This window comes from Sapajus apella, unplaced genomic scaffold (assembly GCF_009761245.1).
Source record: "Sapajus apella isolate SASKATOON/1434 unplaced genomic scaffold, GSC_monkey_1.0 scaffold4, whole genome shotgun sequence".
NCBI lineage: Eukaryota > Metazoa > Chordata > Mammalia > Primates > Cebidae > Sapajus > Sapajus apella.
Window position 1 is genome coordinate 7,206,815 of NW_022436944.1, and position 13,602 is coordinate 7,220,416.

Genomic DNA, 13,602 nt, shown 5'->3' on the forward strand with positions numbered 1-13,602 from the left:
CCAACCAGCCAGGCAGGGTGGCTCACACCTGTAATCCCAGCACTGTAGGAGGCTGAGGTGGGCAGATCACGATGTCAGGAGCTCAAGACCAGCCTGGCCAATATGGTGAAACCCCATCTCTACTAAAAATACAAAAAATTAGCCAGGTGTGGTGACGCATACCTGTAGTCCCAGCTACTCTGGAGCCTGAGGCAGGATAATCGCTTGAACCCAGGAAGCAGAGGTTGCAGTGAGCCAAGATGGCACCACTGCACTCCAACCTGGGCAAGAGTGAGATTCCACCTCACCAAAAGGAAAGAGAGAAAGACACCAACCAAAGTTTGCATTAAAGAGTTATTCAGATTCGTATCCCAACAGATATAGTAAAACCAAATTTGACTCAAAGCAAGTCAATTTCATTGCTCCAAATGATTTGACTAGTTGTGTCAAAGCAAAGAAACCAAGTTAGTTTAATGGAAGAGTTATACCAATAGTTAGACTGAACTGGTCAATTTATGTTGCGTGTTTGTAGCTAATCTGACTAGCATCTGACTAGTTTGACTAATAAAGCCATTAAAAATGGATGATTCTATTTGTACATAAAGAGGTTTCCCAGAATACTTTAACATTGATCTCAGACACTTGTGGGAACAACCATTAAAATCAGATATGCTCTCTCACAACTATAAAACCTAAATAGAATATTGAGAGAGACTGAAAATAATTAAAGAAACTTTACTGTTCATATTAACAAAAGATTTCTCTAATAGCAATGTTGTCCCTACTTTTTTTATAACTAAGAATGATCCTTAATATAAATAAGGTCGTGTGTGGTGGCTCATGCTTATAATTCCAGTGCTTTGGAAGGCTGAGGTGGGAGAATCACTTGAGACCAGGAGTTTGAGACCAGCTTGGACATCATGGTAAGAGCCCATTTCTACAAAAAAATAAAAACTTCGTCAAGCATGGTGGTGAGAGCTTATAATCCTAGCTACTTTGGAGGCTGAGGCTAGAGCATAACTTCAGCCCAAGAGTTAGAAGTTCCGGTGTGTTAGGATCACACCACTGCACTAATGTGGGCAAGAGAGCAAGATTCTCTCTGGGAAAAAAGAAAAAGATAGATGGATTTCTTCTATGTCAAAATAAAAACAAAGCAGGAGACGAAAAAATTGTAAAGAAAAAATATGCATTTTTGATTATATAAAAATTTAAATAATTTCTAGAAAAACCATCAAAAATAGTATTAGGAGAAATATTCAGAAAAAAATATTTGCAACCCATATAATACATTAAGGGTTATCTATGAGGTTCAATGAATTTCTACCAGTTTATAAGAAAAGGATAATTTAGCAAAAAAAATGCAATGGGCAAACATTAGGAATAGTCAAATAGTGAAAATTCATATGAACTTTAAACATTGGAAAAGATGCTCAATTTCACTAGCCATCAAAGATATATGCAAGTTAAAACTAAGTTGAGGTACTACTTTTCATCTGTCAGACCAGAAAAATTTAAGAAAATATTAATATTTAATGCCTGTGTATGACATTTTAGTGGAAGTATGAATTGCTATAACAATTTTGGAAAGTGATTTGGAAATATTAATTAACATTATAAATATACACTTTCTTTGCTCCAGAAATTTTACCTCTATAAAAATAAAAGCACCAACGAGTAGAAAGATAGATAGATAGATAAGGCATTAGTTTTTCTTGCTGTAACAAATTACCAAAAACCTAGTTGCTTAGAACCATACAAATTTATTAGAACAACACAAATACAATTCTGAAGGTCAAAAGTCCTAAAATCAAGATGTCAGCAAAGCTGCATTCCTTCTGGAGGGTCCCTTCTGACTCCCAGAGTCAGTTTCTTTACCTTTCTTAGCTTCTGGAGACCACCTGCATTTCCTGGTTCGTGACCAATTCCCTCTGTCAATATGACTTCTGCTTGTGTCCTGACAGCTACCTTCTATGTTCCTCTTATGAGAACCCCTGTGATTACCCTTAGCCTCCCTGAATAGTGTCTCCATCTCAAGGCCCTTAACTAAGCCATGTCTGCAAAGTTCATTTTGCCATATAAGATAAAATAAGGTTTAAAGGTTCCAAGGGTTAGGATATGAATATCTATGGAAAGCTTTTATTCTCCCTACTATATTTATATGCCCACAGCCACATACACACATGCACATTTACTATTGAAAAAGCATATTGGAGCATTCAGCTTTCCATGACAAAGATATTAAAGTTAGATCCCCACCATAAACTATCACTTAAATTCTGAAGACATCGACTGCTGGAATGAGAAAACAAAACTCTAAATCTGTTAGGGAAAAAAGAAGAAATGTCTTAACAAAAACTTTAACCCAAATGTATTGACACATGCCTACAGCCCCAGCTACTTGAGGTGAGAGGATTGCTTGAGCCCAAGAGTTCAAGGACAGCCAAGGCAACATAGTGGGACGCTGTCTCTTAAAAAATATGTATACATTTAAAAAATTTATATCCTTCACCCACTTTTTGATGGGATTGTTTGTTTTTTTCTTGTAAATTTGTTTTAGTTCTATGTAGATTCTGGATATTAGCCCTTTGTCAGATGAGTAGATTGAAAAATTTTTTCCTATTCTGTTGGTTGCCAGTTCACTCTAAAGATTTGTTTCTTTTGCTGTACAGAAGCTCTTAAGTTAAATTAGATCCCATTTGTCTATTTTGGCTTTTGTTGCCATTGCTTTTGGTGCTTTAGTCATGAAGTTCTCGCCTATGCCTATGTTCTGAGTGGTATTGTCTAGGTTTTCTTCTAAGGTTTTTACAGTGTTAGGTCTTATGCTTAAATCTTTAATCCATCTTGAGTTAATGTTTGTATAAGGTGTGAGGAGGGGGTCCAGTTTCAGCTTTCTGCACATGGCTATCCAGTTTTCCCAACGTTTATGCAGCCAACAACTGTATGAAAGAATGCTCATTATCATTGGTCATTAGATAAATGCAAATCAAAACCACATTGAGATACCATCCCACACCAGTTAGAATGATGATCATTAAAAAATCTGGAGACAACAGATGCTGGAGAGGATGTGGAGAAATAAGAATGCTTTTACATTGTTGGTGGGAGTGTAAATTAGTTCAACCATTGTGGAAGACAGTGTGGTTATTCCTCAAGGATCTAGAAATAGAAATAACATTTGACTCAGCAATCTCATTACTGGGTATATACCCAAAGGATTATAAATCGTCCTATTATAAAGACAGAGGCACATGTATGTTCATTGTGGCCCTGTTTACGATAGCAAAGACTTGGAACCAACCCAAATGCCCATCAATGATAGACTGGATAAAGAAAATGTGGCATATAGACACCATGGAATACTATGCAGCCATAAAAAAGGATGAGTTCATGTTCTTTGCAGGGCCATGGATGAGTCTAGAAACCATCATTCTCAGCAAACTGACATAAGAACAGAAAACCAAACACCGCATGTTCTCACTCATAGTGAGTGTTGAACAATGAAAACTCATGGACACAGGGAGGGGAACATCAAACACTGGGGCCTGTTGAGGGGTGGGTGGGGCACTAGGGAAGGGATAGCAGGGGATGGGGGGATTGGGAAGGGATAGCATTAGGAGATATACCTAATATAGGTAGCGGGGGAAATGGATGCAGCAAACCAGCATAGCATGTGTAAACCTATGTAACAATCCTGCACAATCTGCACATGTACCCCAGAACTTAAAGTATAATAAAAAAATAAATTTAGATCCTTAAAACAGACACAAAATGACCCAGTATTTGCACTTTTGAGACTGTATCTTAGAGGAACTCTGACACGCTTATAAGGAGATATGTACCATTGTTTTATCAGCAAGATCTGTAGTTGCCAAAAATTAAAAAGTATAAATATCCATCAGAGCTGTAGATGAATCAAATGTGATATATTATATTATGAAATATTCTGCAGCAATTAAATAGGAAAAAAAACTCTTTATAACTAGTTCTCTATAACAGTTTTGAATTAAAAAAAATTATTCTTGTGTTTAAAACCCAGAAAATCCTGTTTTACTCAAAATGGCAAAAGACTCTGAACGGCCTAGAGTCTCTATGTGAATTGATATTATTACTGCTCTGACTTTACTCATTATGCAGTATGCACCAGCCACACTGTCCTCTTGGATGCCCCTAATACACCAGGCACACTTCCACCTGACAGTTTTTGCATTGGCTGTTCCATCTGCCTGGAATGCTCTTCCCAGCAACTTCCCCTCATCTTCCTCAAATCTTTACTCAAATTCCTCCTAATCGGTAAGGCCTGTCCTAACCACTCAAATTAAAATTGCAACTCAACTCACTCCAACCTCTGAGCATTCCAAATTCCGTTCCTTGTTTCATTTTTTTTTCATAGCACTTATTTCAAACACATTCTATAATCCCATATTTGGGCTGTGTTTACTGTTTGCTGGCTGTCTCCTCTGGCTACAGCATAAATGTCATGAGGTCTAGGATTTTGTTTCAACCACAGATGTTTCCTAAAACCTAAAATAGTACCTGACACATAGTAGGTCATGGAACATACAGAGCATGTAGGAGAGAAACAGTGAATGTCAACATTAGGGAAGTGATAAAATACATTCCTTATTACAGAATATCATGAAGGTATTTTAAAAGCATGAATAAAATCTGTATCTGGTGATTTCCAGAGGTTCATGATGAAGAAAGGATAAAATGATATGTATCAGGCTGCTAATACTAGTTGCCTTGAGGAAGAGAAGAAAAAGTTGTAAAAATAATAAAAGATTATAAATTGGAAAAAACTTATAGTATAATATCAAGTAAAAATTATGGACTACAAATATATATATATATATGTATACATATATTTTATTACTGTAGTATGTAAAAGTTTTAAATGGATATCACCAATGATTAGTAAAACAACTTGAACATAAAAATATTGAAATAGTGATCAGGGATCCATGGGCAAGTTTTGCCTCAGATTTCTTATTGTTCTAATGGGCTTTGTAACAAAGTAACATTTATAAAAGAAAGAAAATAGAGAAATTTGACCTTTTATATTTTCACAAATGACTTCTAAAAGGAGTATTTTTATTAATTTTTGAAGTAAAAAAGACTTCCTGTTTAATAAATCTTTTTACACAATAAACACAGTCATTTCTAGAACATATCTCACTGTCTTTCCTGAGCATTATTAAAGAAATGAGTATTTCCCAAAATAAACTTCTAATTTACAATACAAATCTGCCACTTGAGCTTATTAAGCATTGGTAACAGTAATATTATTCTACTATATTTTATATAATATACTTTACAATTAATTTTCAAGTAAATTTCTATAGCTTTGAAAAAAATTATTTCAGTGGGTTTTGGGAGAACAGGTAGTGTTTGGTTACCTGAATACATTCTTTGTGGTGATTTCTGAGTGCAGGTTTTTCTTATGATTTTTTTGTAAAACAAAATCTTAAGACACTAGTAGAGCAGGTATTTTTAGCCTCATCTTATAGATGAAAAAAAGAGAAAGTTTGAATGACTACCCAAGGTCACTCAGCTAGTTAAGTAGGAACTATGCCTAGTTACCCTGACTTCTATTTCAGCTCTTCCATTTTTGTCTGTCAAAATCTGGCAGTCACATTCTTATAGCAGCTTTAAAAAGTCCTAATGAAATATTTTATCAAGACTCTCCTGTCTTCAGCTGAAGACATCATTCATCAATTGCTTTTCCTCTGGATTAGAAGAAAAATTGGAGTTTATAACCATCAGATTATAGTCACCTCTAACAGTCATCAATGATACTAAATACCAGTGTTACAGACTATGTTCTTCCAAAATTCATTTGTCAAAATCCTAACCCCCAATATGATGGTATTAGGAGATAGGGACTTTGGGAGATGATTAGGTGGTAAGAGTAGAGCCCTCATGAATGAGATTAGTGCCCTTCTAATAAAAAGGTCCAAAAAAGCATTTTTGCCCCTTTACTAGGTGAAGTTATATCCAAAAGACAGCAGTCTATGAACCAGAAAGTGGGTTCCCACCACTGAAAATGCTGGCATCTTGATCTTGGACTTCCCAAATTCCAGAACAGTGAGAATTAAATATTTGTTGCTTAAGCAACTCAATCTGTGGAATTCTTGTTATAGTCGGCTGAACTAGGACAATCAGGTTATTTTAAAGGCATCTACATCACTGGTTATAATTCATAACCACCAGTAGAATAAAAGTTGATAGCAAACTAAGTTGATAACACAATACATGTTATCAATAAGTGGACCAAAATTGTTCTTATGGTATTCACTAAAAGTTTTCACCAATTTATGTCAAAGATGTCCAATTGCTTTTTCATTTGTTTTCTGTTTAAATTAATAAATATAAACATAAATTTTTTTTCAGAAGAAACTTACAGAGAGAACAGGTCACTGTGAAAGATTAGAAATAAAAGAATAAGAAAACACAGAAGGAATGAGAAAGTGTGATTAGAAAAGTTGTACTTATAGTGTTGTGTTATCTTTAGTAAGAAACTGATCCACCTAACCTAGTCATTTTGTTACTTTTCCCTTTAGATGTGCTTGACTTGTGCTAATTCTTTATATTCTCATTTTCTACTGGTGAGAGCAGCCTACATTTTTCAGATGAATGACTTGTCATAGTCACTATCTGTGGCCATGTAAAGAATGAAGAAGTTTCTTTCTTCAGTGATAAAACTGTCACTACCAATTGACTACATTACCACCATATGCACCTGTGCTCCACAATCTAAAAGGAGAACAGCGACAGAGAAGCAATGGATTAAAGGTAAGATGAGAGCCATGGAATGCAATTTTATGACATAGTCAACATACAGTACCCAGGATTCTCTTATAATCTTCTAACACCAGAGGGAAATGTAACACATTTCCCAATGTATCTAGCTGACTTTTTATGCTTTGACAGCTAGATCACATTTCCAGGAGTTACCTACAGCACCACACTCTCACCAAAAAACAGAAAACTTTTCTTTCTGGGTAGTTAGGTTAAGGGAGTTTGTGCTAATGCTATGAAAAAAAAGACATGTGAAAGCAAGAGGCCTGAGGGCTCCTGCAAATCAAGAACGATGAAGTGTCAGCTTTTAGCCCCAAGAAAATGTCATAGAAAGAACTTCTACCAAACTTAGACTTTTCAAAATGGCTGTAAAATTGCACTTTCTTGCCTACTTAACAACTCCCCTTGTACCACCCCCAGACACACGCATATATTAGGAAAAGTTGGCAGCTGCTGTGGGTGGTGGTGGTGATCCTAGTGGTTGTTTTAGTGGAGATGGTTTGTTCGGGTTTTGCTTTCATTTTATAACAAAAGCCGGACCTTTAAAATACTTTGACATTGCCCCTTACATTTTTAGGAACAAGATATGTAAGCATATATGTTATAAAATTATACATTTAGTGGCCCTTAAAAATAAAATTTGTGGATTATTGGGATGTACACTGATAGCAATAAATAATTTAACATTAACTATTTTATGCATGACACATGGACACGGGGAGGGGAAAATCACACAGCGAGGCCTGGCAAGGCATCGGGGGAAAGGGAAGGGAAAGCATTAGGACAAATGCCTAATGCATGTGGGGCTTAAAACCTAGATGAGGTGTTGATAGGTGCAGCAAACCACCATGGCACATGTATATATGTGCAACAAACCTGCATATTCTACACATGTATGCAATAACTTAAATTAAAATTAAAAAATCATTCTGCATGAAGAAAGCCAATCTCAAAATGACTCATGGCAAGATTCCATCTCTGTAGCAATCATGAAATAGCACAATAATAGACATAGAGAACAGATGAATGGTTGTCAGTGGTTAGAAATAGGAAAGGAGATGGATATGGCCATAAAGAGGGGACACGACACAAGGGAGTCATGCAGTGATGGCTCTGCTGAGTATCTTGATTGTGGTGGTGGTTACACAAAGTTACACATGTGACAAAATTGCATAGAGCTACACACACACCTGCAGCGATGATGCATGTATAACTGGTGAACTCTGAATAAACTCTGGATTGTGCCAATGTCCTGTTCTTAATTTTGATATTGCCCTGTGGTTGTGTGGAATGTTGGCAGGATGTCTTTGTACATTTCTTTGTAACCAACTATGAGTCCATAATTATTTCAAATTAAAAGTTTTTAAAAACTAATAAAACAATAAAACACCTTTGTTTCTAAAATATTAATATAAACTTTCTCCCTATGGGAAAGTAGACTATTCAGAATAAATTCTTCATTCTACAGTTTTCTCAATAAATATGTATTTTTCTTGATCCATTTTATGACCAATTTTTTGTCCATTTAATTTGCCAACAATTCATTTCTCAAACAGTAAATGCCTGTGTAGTGAAATAAAATTATCAGGAGGAAAATTTACATTCATAATGACTGTTCACAGGTTTCTGAAATGTAGCTACACAAAAGTTATCAGGCCTAACGAACATAATAGTCATTCCACTCATACAAATAATGTGATTCTATTATTTTAACAGTTTATAGCCACCTTAAAGGAACCAAGCATTGAGATTAAGAATGCCACAGACCATTCCACCACTAGACATTTTTATCGACTAGGTTGGTGCCCTTTCAATACCAAATTGATGAGCAATCATGGTAGACGATCTTATTAAGCTAGTTTGCATATTTATGAAGACTCTGTAGCTTAATAAACTGTTATAGCGCAATCAAAGTTTATGGAGATCACTAGAAATGTCAGAATAGTACTCCAAAGACACAATAAAACTTAGTAATTCTCATTTAAATCCCAAACCATCTAAGATAAAAACCAGGGGATTTTTTTTAGTATCCTTGGCTCACTCATAACAAAATTCAATTTTCTAATGTAGCATCCTGTTTACCTAATATTGAGTTGACTGTATTGAAGTCTTGCTATGGGCAAGGTATAGATAACAAGTTTAAGGGATTTAAGTTTAATTTCATGAAAGTTGACTTCTACTCTCTTTAACTATAACATATAAAAGCTGATGAATATCTAGGCATAGAGAGAAAGGGGAAATAGTAGCTAAGATTATAAGCAATACACCATACCAATAAAACTGTAACAATACTACTCCTAAAACTAAAATATTATCACGCTGTGGTTTGGAACTAGGTAATAAATCAGATCCTCTTGTTTTAAGCAGATCATTTGTCAGCTTACAGTTTATCTCTACAGTAATGACTATTATTGCTCCAACAAAAATTATAGCAAAACTTTAAATATATATCAACTAAAAGCAACTGATACATTTATGATGATAATAGCCTTTAAAGGCAAAATTCTGTAAGGTACTTATGGGGCTCCAGTTATTGGCTAAACTTTTTTCTTCCAGTGATGGCATCCACCAACTTTTCCCCATTTCTGATTATGTTAGTCTCCCCCCTCTGTGAAACATGGAATGCTGGGACAACCTGGACCCATTTTTATAGCAGAGAAATGATGGAAAAGATAAATACCTAAAGCTATACTGTAATTTCAGCCCACCACAGCATATACAGTTATTAAAATGATTTCTGCTAAAAGCAGATTTTAAAATGTTTCTAAAATGGTTTTTTTTTGTCCTTTTAAGTAACTAACAGAGGTTGCCTTTGAGAAAATCACAATGGAATTAAACTCCTTGACTAGCCAACAAGTTTAGTTAAATAAATTTTCTATTTTTTTTTAATTTAGCTATTTTTTTTATTTTATCATTTTATTTATTTATTTATTTATTTTGAGATGGAGTCACTCTGCCGCTCAGGCTGGAGTCCAGTGGTGCGATCTCAGCTCACTGCAACCTCTGCCTCCTGGGCTCAAGGGATATTCCTGCCTCAGCCTCCCAAGTAGCTGGGACTACAGGCATGTGCCACCACACCTGGCTTATTTTTTTATGTTTTTAGTAGAGACAGGGTTTCACCATGTTGGCCAGGATGATCTCCATCTCCTGAGATCTCCTGACCTCAAGATCCACCCGCCTGGGCCTCCCATAGTGCTGGGATTACAGGTGCGAGCCAAAGTGCCTGGCCTTATTCAATTTTTTTTTTTTTTTTTTTTTGAGATGGAGTCTCACTCTTGTTGCCCAGGTTGAAGCGCAGTGGTGCAATCTCGGCTCACTGCAACATCCGCCTCAGTTCAAGCAATTCTTCTGCCTCAGCCTCCTGGGGCGCTGGGACTACAGGTGCGTGCCACCACGCCCGGCTAATTTTTTGTATTTTTTTTCTCAGTAGTAGAGACAGGGTTTCACCATGTTGGCCAGGCTGATCTCCAACTCCTGACTGTGATCCACCCACCTTGGCCTCCCAAACTGCTGGAATTATAGGCTGAGCCACTGCACCCGGCCTAAGTGTTTTTTAAAGAACATTTTCTGTATAGACCCAGACAAAACTATTTACACTTACGATTCAGTGGGAGGGATAGCAGGGGGTGGGGGGATTGGGGAGAGATAACATTAGGATAAATACCTAATATAGATGTCAGGCAGGATGGATGCAATAAACCACCATGGCATGTATGTACCTATGTAACCATCCTGCACGTTCCGCACATGTACCCCAGAATTTAAAGTCTAATAAAAAAAAATTCAAGCTGCCTCAATCATATCTTTTTTTTACATATTCATATCTACCAATCAATGAGTAATGTCTGAGATAGCTAAACACAGAGAGAGAAAATTGGAGGTCTAAACCAGACAGAAAATAGGCTGTGGATTTTATGTCCTTTAGTGCCAAATTAAATAACTTTTGAAATGACTCTGCTTACAGTTACTATGAGAGAAGAAACTTTTCTCTTTTATAACAAGCTTTCTTCACCAAATCATGCCATCATGCCAGATTGACCTTTCAATGTATCAGCTACAGAAGGATCTACACTTCAGTTTACATCCTTGTTTTTTAACTTGAATCAAAGTATTTCTTAGTTCTTCTTTAATGATTTAAAATCAAGTAAGCAAATTTAACACCTATAAAGTTAAATGTATTGTAAGAATAATATTTTCCATTTGGAGCCTATTTAAAATATTTAGGCCCTTTGGACTTCATTAAATCCCTTAAAAATTATTATTATAACACCCTTATAACCTATACAATCCCAATATTATTGTCTGCATTTTACATATGAAGAAACAGAGGCTCGTAGAAATTAAGTTGTTTCCCAAAATAACACAACTTATTAATGGACACTCACAATAAAAGCTTAGTATACAGATTTTTACACCTTCAGAGTGCTTATTGAGACATACAGTTTATAAATGCAATGGTAAATAAAGGCTACCCTAATTTGAAAAAAGCTTTTAAATTAAAACACAAAAGTCAATGGCATACATTACTTGTTTCCCTTTAAAACTCAGTTTGATAACCCTATATGCTATTATTAATGTCAGTAACTGCAATATACTCTTAAATTTATCTTTAGTTAATTCAAAGTAGGAAATCTTTAAACAGACACCTTTTTAATGACTTTAATTGATTCGGAAGCCAATTATGTCTTATTTTTAGTCTCCCACAGAACCCAGCTCTTAATAATCTTTTTGTGCAACTTAATCATTTGCATGAGTCTTCTCTGACTTTTTAGAAACTAAATGTGCACGCTCTGTGAAGGAAGTTTACATACATAACCTCAGAGGACACATCTACAGAGGCACCATCCATATACAAAAATTGTAGAGTTGTGTATTTATTAGGAAATATTTCTAAAAGATGGTAGTCAAGTGGCTTGCTCTAACAAAATCATTATGATTTGACAATTTTCTAACATATGGAAATATAACGTCTCATGGAAGAGATGGCTTTTTCTGTTTCATACAAAGAAGTCTTACGGACTTGCAGCAGTTCTCTAGAAACCAACTCTCTGTGGAATAACTAGTCAAACAAGGAAACTGTATACAAAATTTTAAATATCTCTAAGATGAGAACTTCCAAAACTAAAAGGAAAAAGTGAAACAGGCAATAGATGTGACAAAAAGAGTTAATATCTTTTTAAAGAACTTTTTTCAAGTGTAGAAGAACATAATTTAAAAAGAAAAAGAATATAAATGGAAATATTTCAGGAAAAATTATTAAGGAGCATGGGGAAAATGTTCAGCCTCATTGGTATTCAAAGAATTCTGATGAATCTGTGGTAAAGTATGATAAAGGTGTACTGCTAATGGCATATGAACTGGAAAAATCCTTTAGAAAATGAACGTGTACCTGGACCCGATCAGCTCACTCGTGGACTATCTCTTAGATGTGGCAGATATGTGAGGTCATTGGCTTATCCCCCAGCCCAACCCTTTCCTCCAGTGCTATCTTCTGGTCAGATGTGGTTATATGTCATAGTTCTGGTCAAGAAATGAAAGAGTAAGTCTGCTAGGTGTATCTTTCATTCTTCCTTTTTCCTGCTTTGAATGGAAAAATGGTAGTTGTAGCTATACCATTCATCTCCTGAACATAAAAGAAAACACAAAAATATTGTAGAGATATTGGCCTTGAAATCAGCAAACCACCAAATCAATGCCAACGGCCACCATGTAACCTCCAAACTTGCTATGTATGAAAAACAGTCTCTGGAAGGTTTGAGCCATGTACTGAAATGAGAAAGAATACGAGAAGAAAAGTGATGTGCTTAGGGCTACTTAGAGCAGAAATTATTTTTCAAAATGAAAAAAGTAAAGCAATCCTGTTAATTGGAAATGTTTAGAAAATAACAGTGGACACAAATCTGGTGGGTGTGTTGGCTCACACCTGTAATCCCAGAACTTTGGGAGGTCAAGGGGGGTGGATAGTTTGAGGTCAGGAGTTTGAGACCACCCTGGCCAACATGGCAAATATCCATCTCTATTAAAAATACAAAAATTAGCCGCAGATGGTGGCATGCACCATTCCAGCTACTCAAGAGGCTGAGGCATGAGGATCACTTGAATCCAAGAGGTAGGAGGCAAAAGTTGCAGTGAGCTGAGATTGTGCACTCCATCCTGGGTGACAGAGCAAGACTCTGTCTCAAAAACAAACAAACAAACAAAAAAGAAATAATAATGGAAAAAAATCAGATTTAAATGATCAATCTGAAGATCATGTATACAGTAACTCGATTGTATTCATGACCCTAATTTTTTTAATCCTTTCCTGTATTCCCTTTTGTTTCCATAAGACTTTGCAGTCACTCTCAACAGAGAGGCAAGTCGATTTCCCTGCCCCTTGATCTGAGTTCAGACATGGGCCTCATCTTGGACTATGAGATGTCATTTAGCATGATGCAAGAAGTCCTGAAAAGTATTTTCCCAATTGTACTTTTTCCCTCATTAACATCTTGGCCAATCCTTGAGAATTATTCCAGGCTAGCCTGCTGGAGCTGAGACATGCAGAGTGGAGTCAAGTCTTCCCAGTTGTCTGAGTTGAGGCCATTCTAAACCACCCGACAACCAGGCAATCCCCAGATGCATGAAGCAGCCCAGGAAAGATCAGCAGAGCTGCCTAGATGGCCCAAGGCTAACACCAGAGGAAACCCAGATGAGACCAATTGAGCCCACTTCAGAGTAGCTCCTCTAAGGACTTGCAAGGTTTACTGTTGCATGTCCCAGAGGTTTTATCATTGTTTGCTACACAGTACTTATGTGGCTATCGATAGCTGATATAATGCAAAAAAA